The following is a 17,735-nucleotide window of genomic DNA, read 5'->3' as shown; positions in this document are numbered from 1 at the left end:
TCTGAGATCTTTGTAGTATCCAAATATGTATTAAAATATCCAATCGCATTCCAAATCAGGTATCAAAATTCACTGTAAAAATGTTAGCAGAATTTTATATAATTTATCTTTTGAAATTATTAAGTTATGAACAAATAATGTTTAATATGTGTTTGGTTATCATTTCTCAAGAATTATCGTATCTTATGGGGCGCCTGGGTGGCTCAGTGGATTAAAGCCTCTGCTTTCGGCTCAGGTCATGATCCCAGGGTCCTGGGATCGAGCCCCACATCGGGCTCTCTGCTCCGAGGAGAGCCTGTTTCCTCCTCTCTCTCCCTGCCTGCCTCTCTTGCCTACTTGTGACCTCTGTCTGTCAAATAAATAAATAAGATCTTTAAAAAAAAACTATTAAAAAAGAATTATCGTACCTTGTGAATTTGTATAGAATGAAATAAAATTTAACCTTCAAATATTGTTCTTTTTTTTTTTCTTTTGTTAACATGCAGTGCTATCTTAGTTTCAGGTGTACAGTATAGTGACTCAACACTTCCACACATCACCTGTACTCATTACAAGTGCTCCCCTTAATTCCCATCATCTGTTTTACCCACCCCCCCCCCACCCACCTCCACTCCAGAACAAACCATTGGTTTGTTCTCTGTAGTTAAAAATCCGTTTCATGGGGCGCCTGGGTGGCTCAGTGGGTTAAGCCTCTGCCTTTGGCTCAGGTCATGATCTCGGGGTCCTAGAATTGAGCCTGCTTCCCCCTCTCTCTCTGACTACTTGTGATCTCTCTCTCTGTCAAATAAATAAAATCTTTAAAAAAAAAAAAGTCTGTTTCTTTTTTTTTTAAGATTTTTTTTTTGAGTAATCTTCACACCCAACGTGGGGCTCAAACTTTAAGAGTCACATGCTCCACTGAGTGAGCCAGCCAGGCTCCCAAAGAGTCTGTTTTTTGTTTTGTCTCTTTCTCGTTAACCCTCAGATACTTTCCAAATGTAATAAACTCCTTTTGAATGCTAATTACATAATTAGTGAACTTCACATGTTACATGTGTAGACATATAATTGTTTTATTTATTTCCAGAAAATTGATGGTACACAAACATAACTTTTGTTTTAGATGGTAGTATTTTTAAAATTATTTGGTAAACAAATCAATCAATCCAGAAAAGTATAAATAGAAAAGTAAGGTCCTCTTTCATATCAGTCATTCCCTTTTTCTAGAGTCTACAGGCAACCACTGTTGAGTGTGTTTTTTATGTCCTTCCAGAAAATTTGCATACATATCCCAGCATGAAATATATTTATAAAAATACACAAATAGTATTGCATTATATATGTTGTTATACATCATGCTATTTTCACTTTATAGATACTGTGGGAGTGTTTTTTCATATGTATAGATATATCTCATCATTTTCAAATGTTGCATAACATTCCACAAGATGAACTATAATGTATTGAGCTAGGTGCCCTATAAACATAACTTTTTTTTTTTAATTTATTTATTTGACAGAGAGAGAGATCACAAGTAGGCAGAGAGAGAGAGGGGGAAGCAGGCTCTCCGCCGAGCAGAGAGCCCGATGTGGGACTGGATCCCAGGACCCTGGGATCATGACCTAAGCTGAAGGAGGAGGCTTTAACCCAAAGAGCCACCCAGGTGCCCCTAAACATAACTTTTAAGAAATGCTCATCTTGGGGCACCTGGGTGGCTCAGTTGGTTAAGCAACTGCCTTCAGCTCAGGTTGATCCTGGAGTCCGGCTCTCTGCTCGGCAGGGAGTCTGCTTCTCCCGCTGACCTTTCTCCACTCATGCTCTCTCTCATTCTCTCTCTCTCAAATAAATAAATAAAATCTAAAAAAAAAAAAAAAATGTTCATCTTTTTTTAAAGTAGTGGCCTTGTGGGGGGCGTCTGGGTGGCTCAGTCATTAAGCTTCTGCCTTCGACTCAGGTCATGATTTCAAGATCTTGGGATCGAGTCCCGCATTGGGCTCTCTGCTCCGCAGGAAGCCTGCTTCTAGCCTCTCCCCACTCCCCCTGCTTGTGTTCACTCTCTCATTGTGTCTCTCTCTGTCAAATAAATAAATAAAATCTTAAATAAATAAAGTAGTAGCATTGTGGGTGACTTTTTCTGCTTTTACGTAGAACTGTATTAATGTTCTACTGGTTGAATAACTAAATTTTTTTTAAGTTTTTTTTTTTTTCAAAAATTTTATTTATTTATTTGACAGAGAGAGATCACAAGTAGGCAGAGAGGCAGGCAGAGAGAGAGGAGGAAGCAGGCTCCCTGCTGAGCAGAGAGCCCGATGCGGGACTCGATCCCAGAACCCTGAGATCATGACCTGAGCCGAAGGCAGCGGCCTAACCCACTGAGCCACTCAGGTGCCCCAGATTTTTTTAAAAATTATTAAACATGGGGCACCTGGGTGCCTCAGTCAGTTGAGCATCTGCCTTTGGCTTAGGTCATCATCCCAGGGTCCTAGAATCGAGTCCTACATTGGTGCAGGGAGCCTGCTTCTCCCTCTCCCTCTGCTGCTCCCCTTGCTTGTGCTTTCTCTCTCCCTCTATGTCAAATAAGTAAATAAAATCTTATTTTTTTAAGATTTTTTTAAAATCTTAAAAAAATAAGATTTTATTTATTTAGTTGACAGAGAGAGATCACAAGTAGGCAGAGAGGCAGGCAGAGAGAGAGGAAGGGAAGCAGGCCCCCTGCTGAGCAGAGAGCCCGATGCGGGACTCGATCCCAGGACCCTGAGATCATGACCTGAGCCGAAGGCAGTGACTTAACCCACTGAGCCACCCAGGTGCCCAGTAAATAAAATCTTTTAAAAAAAATTTATTAAGCAAAAAAAATAAAGGGGTGCCTGGGTGTCTCAGTGGATTAAGCCTCTGCCTTCAGCTCAGGTCATGATCTCAGGATCCTGGGATCAAGCCAACGGTGGACTCTCTGCTCAGCAGGGAGCCTGCTCCCCGCCCCCTTCCCTGCCTGCCTCTCTGCCTAATTGTGATCTCTCTTTCTGTGTCAAATAAATAAATAAATAAAATCTTAAAAAAAAAAAAAATAGAAGAAGAACCATCCCTTAGAGTGTGATTTGCCGTAACAAATTGAATAGGAGACTCTGGATGTCAGTAAAGACTGGGAAGGGGCATTTGAAACCATCTATTCAGGAGTAGATAATGCCCCCTAATTACATTTTCAGTAGAGACCAAAACCAAATTATTGGGAGTTAAGAGACGGGAGTGCAGATAATTTGTTAAAGGAGTTTGACAAAGAAGGACAGAAACAGGACAGAACATTTAGCGGCAAAGCTGGGCAAAGGCTTTGTTCCGAGTTGGAAAGACACAGACAAAATAGGTGTAAGCCCTGTGTCCTTAGCTATTTCAACTGCAAGCCTGACGAAGACCTGATTAACAGTGGAAAGGTGATAGAGGGCTCTTTCACCTCTCTTGTTATTTTACGATCAAGAACAAACCGAGGGTTGAAGGGTTGACGGAGGGAGGTAGGTGGGGATAGGCTAACTAGGTGGTGGGTATTCAAGAGACACTTGTAATGAGCAGTGGGTATTATGCATAACTGATGAATCACTAAATTCCACTTCTTAAACTGTTACACTATATGTCAACTAACCAGAATTTAAATAAAATTCGAAACAAAATAAAAAAAGAAGAAGAAAAGAGAGCAGGGGTTCAGGGTCTTCATAAATTATGCTCTTGAGAGATCCGTGGCAGGGAGTTAGGAATGGGAGGAAGGCGCTTGATTTATGTATTCCTCACATTTCGCCCACAAGCAAAATCTAGTTTGTGTCTAGCTGTCTCTTCCAGAAAACATGGGGCTGTCGGGAAAATGTGTCACGTTTAAAATCCTAAAATTAGATTCACCTTAGCGAGGGCCCCTCTGGGGCTTCCCCAGATGGGCGTATGTTTTGAGGATGAGAGTGGGGAGAAAAAAATAACCAGAGGAAATAATTATTAGGTTGGTGAACAGAAAGACTATTAGGCAAAAGTACTGAGTTTGACCATTTCCCTTTTCCTGTGTAGCTCTGGAAGTAATATCCCCATCTTTGCTTTAGTGGGAGGATTAACGCTCACTGGGGGAAATTTCCTGCTTGTTTGAAGGGGAAGGTGGTACTGGGCTAGTGGAGATGTATTTTGGACAAGGCATTGGATCTTTCCACACTTGTCATCACACCATGCGAACCGCTCTCTCTCTAATACCCAGAACTCTCTGTGTGGAGGCTGAATCACGGTCTCTGGATACCTTATGTTGGTCAGGCTGGCTGAGAGGGCAAAGGAGGGAGAGGAAGTGACTTTTCACATTATGTCTTTTGAATTTTGTCTTCTGAATTTTGAATTTTATATCTTTTGAATTTTGTATTGTGAACATGTACCATTTTATTTAAAAAATTTTAAGTTGTTGTTTTAAAGGCTTGATTAAGGCTGGGAAGGAAAATTGAAGGCTTTGTTCCTTCTGGTCAGAATAAGACTCCTGGATTTGCTGTTTCATGACCTACTTATTCCTCTGATTTGTGACTTCATAGTGTGACCTTTTAGCTAAAGAACCTTTCCCTGCGAACCGCAACCCCAGCCCAGTTATCTAATCTAAACAGGTCCGTTCATATGTAACATCTCATTTTCTTCCACTCTACTTTTTGTTTCCCATCAGCAAACAAAATATCTTGTTAAACACAGACTGTCTACCTCAAGTTTGAGATCAGAGTTAACAGTCAGATGCCTGCCCTGCTATTTACAAGCTATGTGACCTTCTGCAGCACATAAAATGTTCTGGGATTTGGTTTCTTCAGGTGGGGCTGTGGACGGTGTACGTGCTAGATCAGGGGTCAAAGTGGGTGGGTTCAACTTCTGGTTCTGCCACATTGTTGCTGTGTGCCCCTATACATGCTGCCCGGCCTGTGAGCCTTAGTGTCTCTGAAATGGGGACAAATCTTACTTTGGGGAGTAAGGGAGGTTATAAAACCGAGGTAAGAGATGCAAGGAGGCTGGCATCCAGGATACAGGGTTCCCTTCCCCCATTAGCTTTTTTTTCTTCCTCTTCATTTCCTTCTGATTTTTAAAATTATTATCATTATTATTTTTAAATATTTTGTTTATTTGAAAGAGAGAGAGGGGGAGGGAGGGAGAGAGGACAGGAGCAAGAGGGAGACACAGGGAGAGCGGGAGAAGCAGGCTCCCCGCTGAACAGGGAGCCCTATGTGGGGCTTGATCCCAGGACCCTGGGGTCATGTTCTGAGCCTAAGGCAGATGCTTAACCAACTGAGCCATCCAGGTGTCCCTCTCTGCTTTTTAAAAAATGTATTATTATTTTTTAATTCAGATTCCCCCCGTGTTATCTGAATAATAGCCCTTGCCTCTCACGGGGCTTTATAAACTGCAAAGCAGAAAGAATATTTGGTTGTTTTTGCACCAGGCAGACAGACCCAGGGCCCCAGGCTGTGAATTTCTCTGACCTCTCTAAACGGAGCTTGAATTCCAGAGGAGAGCTCTGTTTTTCTAGGTGGAAGTTAGGTAAACTTTTTCAGGAGCATGCCCCAGGCAACAGGCTGGGGGCTGGGGACCATCCTCTGGAAGTCCTTTCCATCACTTGCAGAAGACTCTCAGCATCCGGGAGCCACCTGGGTGCTGCTTTCGCTGCCTCTGGATGAGAAACTTGAAGTGGTGGGGTTTGTTTGTTTGTTTGTTTGTTTTAATAAAAGTCATCTCTACACCCAATGTAGGGCTCCAGCTCATGACCCCGAGATCGAGAGTCACTGACTGAGCCAGCCAGGAGCCCCTTAAAGTACACTTTTTTTTTTTTTTTAAGATTTTATTTATTCATTTGACAGACAGAGATCACAAGTAGGCAGAGAGGCAGGCAGAGAGAGAGGGGGAAGCAGGCTCCCTGCTGAGCAGAGAGCCTGATACAGGACTCCATCCCAGGACCCTGAGATCATGACCTGAGCCGAAGGCAGAGGCTTAACCCACTGAGCCACCCAGGCGCCCCAAGTACGCTATTTTTTTTTTTTTAAGATTTTATTTATTTCCTTGAGAGAGAGAGCATGAGAGGAGAGAGGGTCGGGGGAGAAGCAGACTCGCTGCTAAGCAGGGAGCCCAATGTGGGAGTTGATCCGGGGACTCCAGGATCATGACCTGAGCTGAAGGCAGTCGCTTAACCCACTGAGCCACCCAGGTACCCTTAAAGTACACTTTTTTTTAAAAAAAGATTTTATTTATTTATTTGATAAACAGAGATCACAAGTGGTCAGAGAGATAGGCAGAGAGGAGGACACAGGCTCCCTGCTGAACAGAGACCCGATGCGGGGCTCAATCCCAGGACCCTGAGACCATGACCTGAGCCGAAGGCAGAGGCTTTAACCCACTGAGCCACCCAGGAGCCCCCTTAAAGTACACTTATAAAAAACCTACCCATTGGGGCGCCTGGGTGGCTCAGCGAGTTAAGCGTCTGCCTTTAGCTTGGGTCATGATCCCAGGGTCCTGGGATGGAGTCCAGAATCAGGTCCTGGCATTGCATCAGACTCTGCTCAGTGCGGAGTCTGCTCCTCCCCCCTCTTCGCCCCTCCCCCAACATGTGCATGCGCACATGCTCTCTCTCATTCACTCTCTCTCTCAAATAAATAAATATTTTTTTTAAAAAAGAAGTTCTAAACCAGACATACTAAGAGAAGGGAAGAGAGAAGACAGTTGAAGCTAAAAATGGGTAATCTTGTCATTTTAACTAGTTTGGACCTGAGCCAGAGGTACAGATGGAAATTTAGAAAAGTCATTAAGACAGTTGGCCCTACCACCCAGCAGATTTGTGATTTTTGTTAAACAAGCAATTCTCCCTGGGCCTCAGTTTCTCTGTCTTGAGGTAAGGAAAATTGGTGAAATCATGTCTGACTCTTCCTAGCTCTAACCTTCCTAGACCAGATGCTTACACACTCAAATTCTTGTGTGTCAACGGGGTCCTCTTGAGTGCACAAAGGGAGGAGAGCAGGCTTTCCCGTTCTGATAAAGCAGCTAGCACTGGCAGGGCTCTGTGGGAGAAAGCTTGCATACATTAGCATACATTAATTATATACATTAACTCGTGGGACAGCAGTGCTGTTTTTTTTTTTTTTAAGATTTTATTTATTTATTTGACAGACAGAAATCACAAGTAGGCAGAGAGGCTGGCAGAGAGTGGCAGGGGAAGCAGGCTCCCCGTTGAGCAGAGAGCCCTGTGGGTCTCAATCCCAGGACCCTGAGATCATGACCTGAGCTAAAGGCAGAGGCTTAACGACTGAGCCACCCAGACACCCCTGTTTTTTCCTTTTTTTTTTTTTTAAGATTTTATTTTTTTGACATAGAGAGACACAGTGAGAGAGGGAACATAAGCAGGGGGAGTGGGAGTGGAAGAACAGGCTTCCCGCAGAGCTGGGAGCCTAATACAGGGCTCCATCCCAGGACCCTGGGATCATGACCCGAGCCGAAGGCAGACGCTTAACTACTGAGCCACCCAGACACCCCTGGTTCTCTGATTTCTATCTTATTTAGAAAACAAGGAAGTAGGTATTCCATAGACAGAAATGAATAGATGGATATATATATATCCACACATATAAAATCACTATAAATAATTCATACATACATAAATTACATACGATGCGTGACACATAATTTGAATTTATATGAGGGATGCAACATTTAAAAAAAGAAAGAGTTGAGACATTATCCGAGACACTGGAAGTAAGAAAATCACAGTTGCCCTACTCAACAGATGCTTTTACTTGGAGGGAATTGAGAGCTCATAATATGCTTAAATCAAGTTTCACTTAGAAATTATGTAGAGGGGCACCTGGGTGGCTCAGTGGGTTAAGGCCTCTGTCTTTGGCTCAGGTCATGATGTCAGGGTCCTAGGATGGAGCCCCATCGGTATCTCTGCTCAGCAGGGAGCCTGCTTCCCTCTCTCTCTCTCTCTCTGCCTGCCTCTCTGCCTACTTGTGATTTCTGTCTGTCAAATAAATAAAATTGTTAAAAAAAAAAAAAAAAGAAATCATGTAGAAATCACCGGTGAGCTCTTTCTCAATCCATGTTTCCTTTCTTCCCTAATTAAAAAAAAAATTACACATGCAATTCACTAAATCATTCTCATTGTGAAAGAGTCCCACAATACAGAGCCAGGAGCCCTCCAGCCAGCCCCTAGCCGCCCTGACCTCTCACCAGAGGGAACCACAACCATCATTTTGATGTGTATTCTGCCCACTTTCAAATTAAAGTTTCATTGCTGCTATCCTGAAGTTGTTGCCTTAAGGGAAAAAAGGCTGGGAAAGAGTGAGGAGAAAGTGGGATTCGGTAACCTACAAAATATTTTAGGCAGGACACTTCAAAATGCAACAGGACTGTGTGTGGTTTCCAGTGCAGGGCATCGGGCCCCCTCCACCTTGGTAAATACTCTGACTGACTCTGGCTCTAGCCTGTCTGCCAGGCAGCCAGGCACAGGAAACCTGACAAATCACTAGCATCTTTCGCTTCTTTATTTTTATTCCTTATACCCATCAGTCTCCTGTCCCCTGATAATGGCTGGGAATAGGAGATCCTCTTACACACAGTAGCAAGGGCATGCTTTCTTTTCCTCTTTCCTTTCTAAAGGGCAATGTCAAGGACATGTCCGGGCCAGGTCAGAGAATGTTACATCAGAGATACTGCTGCTATATTTACCCCCACTCGCCTTTTAAGCAAAGCAATTTATACGATGAAAAACAGCAGAGACAGGCTGTCCTGGGGTATCTTCAGAGAAGAAAAACATTGACTATGAATGCTGCGTATGATCTTTTGTTGCAGTGCCTTTCTCTCAGGGCAAAATTTCTTTCTCTCTTTCTTTTCACTTTTTGAAAATTCTCTCCGAGGACAGAGTTAAAGAAACTTATTACTTCCCCCCAGGCCTAGAGACCAACAGTTGCTATTCAGGGTTTAATCCATTCGAGGCTGTCACCATAGCCTTGAGACAAGAGAGACTAAATGGAATGAGAAGCAGAATCACCACTGGATTTGCTTTGCTATGGAAGTTTCCGTATTGGCCTCTGTCGCACTCTTGCCCCCAACCCCCTTTGCGCTAATTATTTTTATTCTGCAGGCCTCAGTTTCCTGCTCAGTAAAATAGGAAGAATCAATTCTGTGTCACTTGGAGGAGGGTTGTTAGGCAGAGGGTGCAGTGGGAAGAAAGGGTTATTCAGTTCTGATTCAGTTCAGCAGTTGCTTCTTGAGTACTTACTAAGACCTGGTAGAGGGAACCACCCAGTCAGACGCTGTACCTACCCTTAAGGAGTTAACAATCAGATAGCTGCTAGAAAATCGAATTTACAAAGAACCTTCCGTGCCCCAGTTTCAGAGGAGGGAATGCTGGGGAACTGGGAGAAGGTTAGGGGAAGCTGCTCAAGGGGGAGTGGCACTTGAGATGGGAGGGAACAAGAGGACATTCCTGAAAGAGAATAAAGAATAAAGGAAGGGGCCTCCTGGCTGGGTTAGTCAGTGGAGCACGCTGCTCTTGATCTTGGGGGTTATTAAGTTCAAGGCCGATGTTGGGTATAGAGATTATGTAAAGTCTTTTTCTTTTCTTTTCTTTTTAAGATTTAATTTACTTAACAGAGAGAGAGAGAGAGACCACAAGCAGAGAGAGCAGCAGGCAGAGGGAGAAGCAGGCTCCTCACTGAGCAGGGAGCCCAACTCCCTGAGCTTGTTCCCGGGACCCTGGGATCATGACCTGAGCCAAAGGGAGACGCTTAACCAACTGAGCCACCCAGACGCCCCCACTTAAAGTGAGAAGGAGAAGGAAGGAAGGCACAGACGAGCCAGAGCTCAGGTTGAGCTCAGGGGACGGTGAGTACGCAATCTGGCACATGAAAGGGAGCACGGATAAGTTGGGTTCACGCTGGAGAGGCTACAAAGTCTGTGCTTAATCCCCTAGGTGTCACAGACATTTAGGGGAAGAGTGACCTGATGGAAGTAGCACTTTAGGGCGATTATCTCAGCAGCTGGTGGGGGGGGGGAGGGCAGCTCGGCAGGATAAAAGAATAGATGCTTGGGGGAAGTGAGGGCACAGCCCTGCCAAGGCTCCTTGTTCCTGGACCCATCACCTGCCCTGAATCTTAGTCCAGCGCTGCCAAAGGAAGGACTTCCCTCCTAAGCACTTACACATTCAACAATTAGACTTCGCCAAATCCAGTTTTGGTGGGTCTGATGAGAGAGCAGAAGGAGAGCTGAGGACAAAGCAGAAGCAGACACTCCACACACACCCCTGCCCCCTCCTTATCCTGGGATAATATGTGACATTCCTCAGGCACTCCTGGCCGCCCTAAAGCTAAGGAAAGGAAAAACAAATGTTTAACCTACAGAGATCACAATCCAAGAAGACCTGAGTCTCCCTCAGTTTACAAATGACTTAGCAATTTACAAGAACAAAGCATTTCTATCAATGGTTTGACTTCCAGAAGGAAATGTAGATACAGTTAAATGTCCTTTTACCCTGCAGCACACTGGCAGATACTTTTGAAGAGGGCAGAGTGGACTGTTTCTCCAGGAGGTTCCCAACTACCTTCATGTTAATGCCTTGCTAGAGTGAAAAACCACCTTCACTTGACTATGGCAAGGCTTCCAGTATTCTTGAGTCTTCTTTAACAGAAGAAAATCCTTTTGAAACCTCCCCTTTTCCTTACTTCCCCCAACCCTATAGTATATAATCAGCCACCCTTCACAACCCTGGGGCATCAGCTCTTCCTGCCCACAGATCCTGTCCCCGTGCTGTAATAAACCGCCATTTTGCACCAAAGACTTCTCAAGAATTCTTTCTTGGTCATCGCCTCCAGAGCTTACCCCACCAAACTTCACCTATATTCCAAAACCACATCAGGTCTCTCTCTCTTTTTTTTTTTTTTTTCCCCAAGGTGACTCCTGGCTCCCCATGAGAGCATGAGCTTCCTGCAAAAGGGGCCTTTGTTCCATTCTTCACTCTCCCTGTCTGTGCCTGCAACACTGAAGCCCTCTACACTGTAGCCCGCCAGAGCCCTCACTCAGAGAAAAGATGGCTGCTTGGTCTTCGGACCTAGACTACACTTAAGTTCTGATTTTGTTCTGGGGTGTTTTCCAACATTAGCCAAAACATCCATTTAGTTCAGGGGGTGAAAAAGGAAATGGTAGGCAGATGGGGGAGGAGGAGATGTCCTGCGTCACAGCTGATGGGTTTTTGGAATATAGGTGAGGTCTGGAGCTGGCGACCAAGACAGAATTCTTGAGACATCTTTCATGCAAAATGGTGGTTTACTTAAAGCATGGGGACAGGACCCATGGGCATAAGGAGCTGATGCCCCTGGGGTTGTGAGGGGTGGCTAGTTATATACCATGGGTTTGGGGGAGGTAAGGAAAAAGGGAGGTTTTAAAAGAACTTTCACGTGCTAAAGAGGACCTTGCCATTGTCAAGTTAAGGTTGTTTCCCCCCTCTAGCAAGGCATTAACATTAAGATCATTGGGAGATTCTTGGAAGAATGTCACCCGTGTCCTTCCCGGGGCGGAGTGGGGGAAGTTGCTGAGTGTCTGTTTCTGCTTGTCTTCAGCCAGCCTTCTGTGTCCGTCATCAACAGCGAAAGGCCAAGGGTTATGGTCCCTTGAAAAAATTTTAAGACAGCATTTGTTGATCAGTAATTACAGTATCAGACATCCTACACTTCAAAAGCATCATCATATTACATCCAGTTGGATGCCAACATCCAGTTGGCAAGCCTATGAGATAGTTATTGTTATTTCACAGACAAGAAAACTGATGCAGAGTTCAACAGTTTGGTCATTAACTCCTAACCAGGGACAGAGTCAGGATTTGAATGGTGTCTTTCCGCTGTCAAAGTCCATTAACTTAGGGACTCCTGGGTGGCTCAGTTGGTTAAGCATTTGACTCTTATCTCACCTCAAGTCTTGATCTCAGGGTTGTAAATTCAAGACCCACATGGGGGTGCTGGGATGTGGAGCCTACTTAATAAAAGAAAATAATAATTTTTTAAAAATCCATTACTTTAACCACTGTGGTCTATTAGTTCTTTGGCATTAGGGATGGAGCTATCCGGGTCAACATTTCTTCAGTTCTGCTGTCTATACCCTTCTCCTCCAACACAATGGCCCTGTTACTTGAATGTCTACTGAGGAGTTGATCCCTTTGGATTACGACTTTGTTAGTGGAGATTACATTGCAAAGACCTAATCTTTCACTGCTACATAGCTCTCCAGGTAGGTTTCAGTGGGTTGCAAGATTTCAGCCTGCCAGATAAATATCATTTATTGATTAATTCAATTTCCCAAAAAACCAATCAAGCCTATTACATTGAGTTGATGGGAACCAGATTAAAACAAAGGAATCTGAGTAACTTAAAAATACTTGACAATTTCTAGTAGACTCCTTTGAAATGGAGAGAACAGCTCTCAGACCCCTTTGGAGCCTTCAGGGTAATGGAGGTGGGGGAGTAAAACGCTTGGACCCCTGTTGGAAAACCCTGTTCTGACCTTCTATGGTAGAATGCATTTTAGAGAGCTCTGTTTGATGGTAAGGGAAGAGAGCAGAGCGGAGCACCTGAGAAATGAGGGGAGAGAAGAAGTGATGGTGAGAGAGGGTCAGAGAGTCCTTCTGGTTATTCTGCCTTGAGGACACTTGTAGCTTTTAGCTAATTAACTAAATTAGAGCCAGCTTTGGTTCAGTTGGGAAGGCATCCATGGAAAGATCATGGATTCTGAAGAGAGGTACATTTGGACTTTATTATTATTATTGTTGGTAAGATTTTTATTTTTTTATTTGGCAGAGAGAGAGTACAGGCAGGGGGAGAGGCAGGTAGAGGGAGACGGAGAAATAGGTTTCCCACTGAGCAGGGAGCCCGCTGTAGAACTCGATTCCAGGACCCTGGGATCATGACCTGAGGCAAAGGCAGACATTTAGCCCACTGAGCCACCCAGGCACCCTACATTTGGACTTTAATTATTGCTTTTTCTCACTACTTTGCCTAATTTCTGAAACTCATGGAATAAAATAATTACTTTTTAGGATTGTTATATGTGAGACAGGATATGTTTTCAAAAAATCCTGGTATTGGGGCTCCCTGCTCAGTGGGGAGTCTGCCTCCCCCTCTCCCTCTGCCCCTCCCCCTGCTTGTGCTCATGTGCTCTGTCTCTGTCAAATGAATAAAAAAAATCTTTTTAAAAAATCCTGGTAGGGGTGCCTGGGTGGCTCAGCTGGATAAGTGGCTGCCTTCAGCTCAGGTCATGATCCTGGAGTCCTGGGATCGAGCCCCTGCTCATCGGGAGTCTGCTTCTCCTTCCCCACTTCTGCTCTCTCACTTACTCTGTCTCTCAAATAAATAAAATCTTTAAATAAATAAGATAAAAGAAATCCTGGTGTTAACAGACATTGAATAAAGGCCATTTAGTAAAAATCTTGAGAACTAACATTTTGTACTGATTTGAGGTTTCAAAATCAGACAACATAATTCAGACTTTCTTCTGAATTTCAAATCTATTATCACTAAGAAGTTGTGGTTGAAATAAACTAGGAAAACCTCAGATATTTTTAGTAGATGAACGGCCAGCCAAACAGAAGAGCAAGACCTTCATGAATTTGCTGATCCTCAGGAAGACGGAATGCTGAGGAAGCCGCCAAATTGTCAAAAGTTTTCATGTAGCTCTCTAACACCATCTGGATCGGTTGTAGCCTGAGAAATAATTACTTTCCACATGAAGATCACTGAGGACGTACTAAGTGGCATTGTTTCAAGTTAGATCTTGAGACATAATTTTTGTTTATTCCTGTATGTCGAGTCCTTCCAAGATCTGCAGGGTTGGAGGCTTGATATTTCGAGGGTCTAGTTTTAGCTCCCTAGCTTCTTCCTGACTTTCCTGTTTTGTTTTTGTTGCCTGAGACCAGATGCTGAGCTCTTGTGGTAGGGTCCTATCCAAACAAATGGCCCTATCTCTCCAATCTCCCCAGGGAATGCAGGGAGGAAGGTGGGGGTGGGGGGATGGGGGGGAGGTTATCTCTCTAGTACTACTCTGTGTGCCTCTTAAGCCAGGCCCATGGAGTGGGGGTGGGGGTGGGTTTGGGTTTTTTGGTTTTTTTAAAAGATTTTATTTATTTATTTGACAGAGAGTGATCACTAGTAGGCAGAGAGGCAGGCAGAGGGAGAGGGGGAAGCAGGCTCCCTGCTGAGCAGAGAGCCTGATTGGGGGGCAAAGGGGGGATGAAGGGGGGGCTCGATCCCAGGACCCTGAGATCATGACCTGAGCCCAAGGCAGAGGCTTAACCCACTGAGCCACCCAGGCCCCCCCTCCCTTTTTATTAATAAGCATCCTGAAATACTGACAACATTCACACAGTCAGTGGATATTCTTGGTGGATTTCTGAATTCAAATAATCTTAGAAAGTATAACTTAAAATAAAACAATGTACCACCATTATAACCCCATTTTCAAAATGCAAAGAATGAGCAAGGTAGGTGTGGGCCGGCTCTCTTCCCTGCTCCCCATGAGGTCTGTCCCTTTGGAAACTGGTTTGGGCAGGTAGGGGTTGATGGATACCTGTCTCTCACCAGTTCAGTGTCTTCAGAGACAGGAGTTGAAAATCAGTGTATACTTACTTAGCAGCTTTCCCTAAAATCAGGGGCTCTACACATGAATGTTATGAAACAGCAAGGCCATCCCCTGTTTCCAGCAGGGTCTCTGCCTGAGACCCTTCCCCTCTTCTTGACCCTGAGACCCTTGACTCTGAGACCCTGCCTGAGATCCTTCCCCTCTTCTTGACCTGGTGGGAGTCAGCTCAGCCATCCCCTCCTCAGGGAAGCCTTTCTTATCACTTCTTTCATCATCGGTCTGGGTTAAATACAGGCTTCAACTTTCTTCTCATAAAGCTTTAACTTCGGTGTAGCGTTGTAATGGACTGCTTACAAGCTGATTGCTTTGCCAGTGTTTCTTAGGAGATTTTATTATTTTTTTTTACCCCATCTATAAAAAGTAGCATAATGGAGTGCCTGGGTGGCTCAGTGGGTTAAAGCCTCTGCCTTCGGCTCAGGTCATGATCCCAGGGTCCTGGGATCGAGCCCTGCATCGGGGTTTCCCTCCCCCGACTCTCTCTCTGCCTGCCTTTCTGCCTACTTGTGATCTCTGTCTGTCAAATAAATAAAACCTTTAAAAAAAAAATCTTAAAAAAAAAAAAGGAAAGCACACATCTGGTATATGATAGGTATTTAATAATATCAGTTTGTGCACAGGAGGAAAGGGGAGAGGGAGGGAGGGTTGGAGGAATGGAGGAAGGAAGGTCAAGGAAATCCCATCCATACATCTCCTCACTCCCCCTACCCCACTTCTCCACCCAGCTCTGCCTGATAAGAGGACCAGTGTACTTCAGTTACCAGCAGGGAATAGCAGTAGAGGTCCTTGAGCATTAAAAAAAAAAAAAAAATGTGGGGCGCCTGGGTGGCTCAGTGGGTTAAAGCCTCTGCCTTTGGCTCGGGTCATGATCCCGGGGTCCTGGGATTGAGCCCCACATCGGGCTCTCTGCTTAGCAGGGAGCCTGCTTCCTCCTCTCTCTCTGCCTGCCTCTCTGCCTACTTGTGATCTCTGTCTGTCAAATAAATAAATAAAATCTTTAAAAAAAATGCATTTTGGGTTCCTAATTCACCCAAGTTTCTCCATTTGCTAGGTGTCATTGCTCTGGCATCAAATAATTGAGATTGGCAAAGAGTCCACCAAAAACAAGCAACGTGTTGATGTGCCAAAATAGCATATTTTAAAAATTATCCTGTTCTAATCCAAGGTTTTGCTCCGAGTGGAATCTTGCTCCATGAAGGAGAAGTTGAGAATTCTAACCCTGATTTTGCCGCTGGTGGTGACCTGGGGCCTTGCCTTACATTTTAATTTGTTCATCTGTAAAATGAGTCTGTGTTTAAAATGAGTTGTGTGGGGTGCTTGAGTGGCTCAGTAGGTTGAGGATCTGCCTTCAGCTGGGGTCATGATCCCAGGGTCCTGGGATGGAGCCCCACACTGGGCTCCCTGCTCGGTGAGGAGCCTGCTTCTCCCTCTTCCTCTGCCTGCCATTCTCCCTGCTTTTGCTCTCTCTCTCTGTTGAATAAATAAATAAAATCTTCGTAAAAATAAATAAATACAAATGAGGCGTGAGTCATTAGTAGGTCGTGTTATCAGTTTATTGGGCTGTACCTGGCATTTTCAAATTGAAACCACTGACCTGTTGGGGTAAGGTCGGGATGGTTTCATGAAGCTTGGTCTGGTTAAACTTTGTGCACTCGGGTACTCGGTGAGGGTGTAAAATGTACTTCTTACTGTGTTGTCACGGTCAAACATTTTGAAAGAATTGTGTTGGATGGTAAATGAGGCCCTTCTAATCTTAGTGTGTGTGGATTTGGCAGGACTGCAGCGGAACCACCTAAAATAGAGGAAAAAGAAGGACTGGCAAGAATTAGAGAGATCAATTGGAGCACTAAGCAGTAGGCAAACTGCAGTCAGACACAGAGCACCGGGAAGGTGCCAAATAGAAATCCTTCAGGGAGTCGTGTAGCTTGGCTCTTCCCCACCTTCCTTTGGGGGCTTAAGTCTCCTTCTGACCTGTTGCCTTTACTTTTGTTAGTTGGGAAGAACATTGGCATTTTCTCCAGTCATTCCCTCCAGCCCCACCCCTGCCCTTCTCCCCTGGTAATGTAGAACTCCCCTGTGCACCTCCTTCTGACCCCATGCCCCTGCGCCCACAGGCGCTGGGCCTAATCACTGCTGGGTGTCTGGCTCACACCTCTTTCTGCTCATCTTTGGTGGTCTTCTGCATGTACCCTCCACACTCTGGGAGCCAAGAAGCGTGTGTTGGAATGTGGGGTCTGGGGGATGTGAATAAAGGGGTGGAATGTTTCTTTGCAGGAGCCCAAATCTTCCCAAGGAGGCAGATCAGTATAAATTAAGAACATATATTTTAATTAAGAATTAAGAACATAGGGGGCACCTGGGTGGCTCAGTGGATTAAGCCTCTGCCTTTGGCTCAGGTCATGATCTCAGGGTCCTGGGATCGAGCCCCACATCGGGCTCTCTGCTCTGCAGGGAGCCTGCTTCCCCCCCACCTCTCTCTGCCTACTCTCTCTGTCAAATAAATAAATAAAATCTTTAAAAAAAAAAAAAAGAATTAAGAACATAGGGGTGCCTGGGTAGCTCAGTGGGTTGAGGCCTCTGCCTTCAGCTCGGGTCATGATCCCAGGGTCCTGGGATCGAGACCTGCATCAGGCTCTCTGCTCAACAGGGAGCCTTTTTCCCTTTCTCTCTCTCTGCCTCCCTCTCTGCCTACCTGTGATCTCTGTCTGTCAAATAAATAATAAAAATCTTAAAAAAAAAAAAAAGAATTAAGAACATATATTTTCATCTCAAACATTGTTTCAATTTACATAAGAAGAAGCTGTAAGACTTTATTATTATTAGTTTAAGCCAAAGGGAATCCTGAGCTTTTTTTTTTTTTTTTTTTTAATGATTTTTTTTGTTGTTGTTTGACAGAGAGCCAGAGAAGGAGCACAAGCAGAGGGAGTGGGAGAGGGAGAAGCAGGGTTCCGACAGATGGGGAGCCCAATTCGGGTCTCGATCCCAGGAACCTGGGGTCATGACCTGAGCTGAAGGGAGACACTTAACTGACTGAACCACCCAGGCACTGGGATCCTGAGCTTTAAAGATTTTATTTATTTATCAGAGAGAGAGAGGGAGAGAGAGCA

The 17,735-nt window shown here is 44.6% G+C and overlaps 1 long non-coding RNA gene across 1 annotated transcript in view; it reads left to right on the top strand.

The window, feature by feature from the left end:
- Nucleotides 1–13,185, top strand: part of LOC309841723 — a 62,900-nt gene extending 49,715 nt beyond the window's left edge. The window contains exons 5-6 of the long non-coding RNA XR_014299269.1: nt 9,586–9,834; nt 12,039–13,185. This is a non-coding gene — a long non-coding RNA (uncharacterized lncRNA). The remainder of the gene's footprint in view (nt 1–9,585; nt 9,835–12,038) is intronic.
- Nucleotides 13,186–17,735: the final 4,550 nt, after the last annotated feature.

This window comes from Mustela nivalis, assembly GCF_964662115.1.
Source record: "Mustela nivalis genome assembly, chromosome: 10".
NCBI lineage: Eukaryota > Metazoa > Chordata > Mammalia > Carnivora > Mustelidae > Mustela > Mustela nivalis.
The sequence above is the reverse complement of the archived record's forward strand: the minus strand, read 5'-3'. Positions and strand labels throughout refer to the sequence as shown.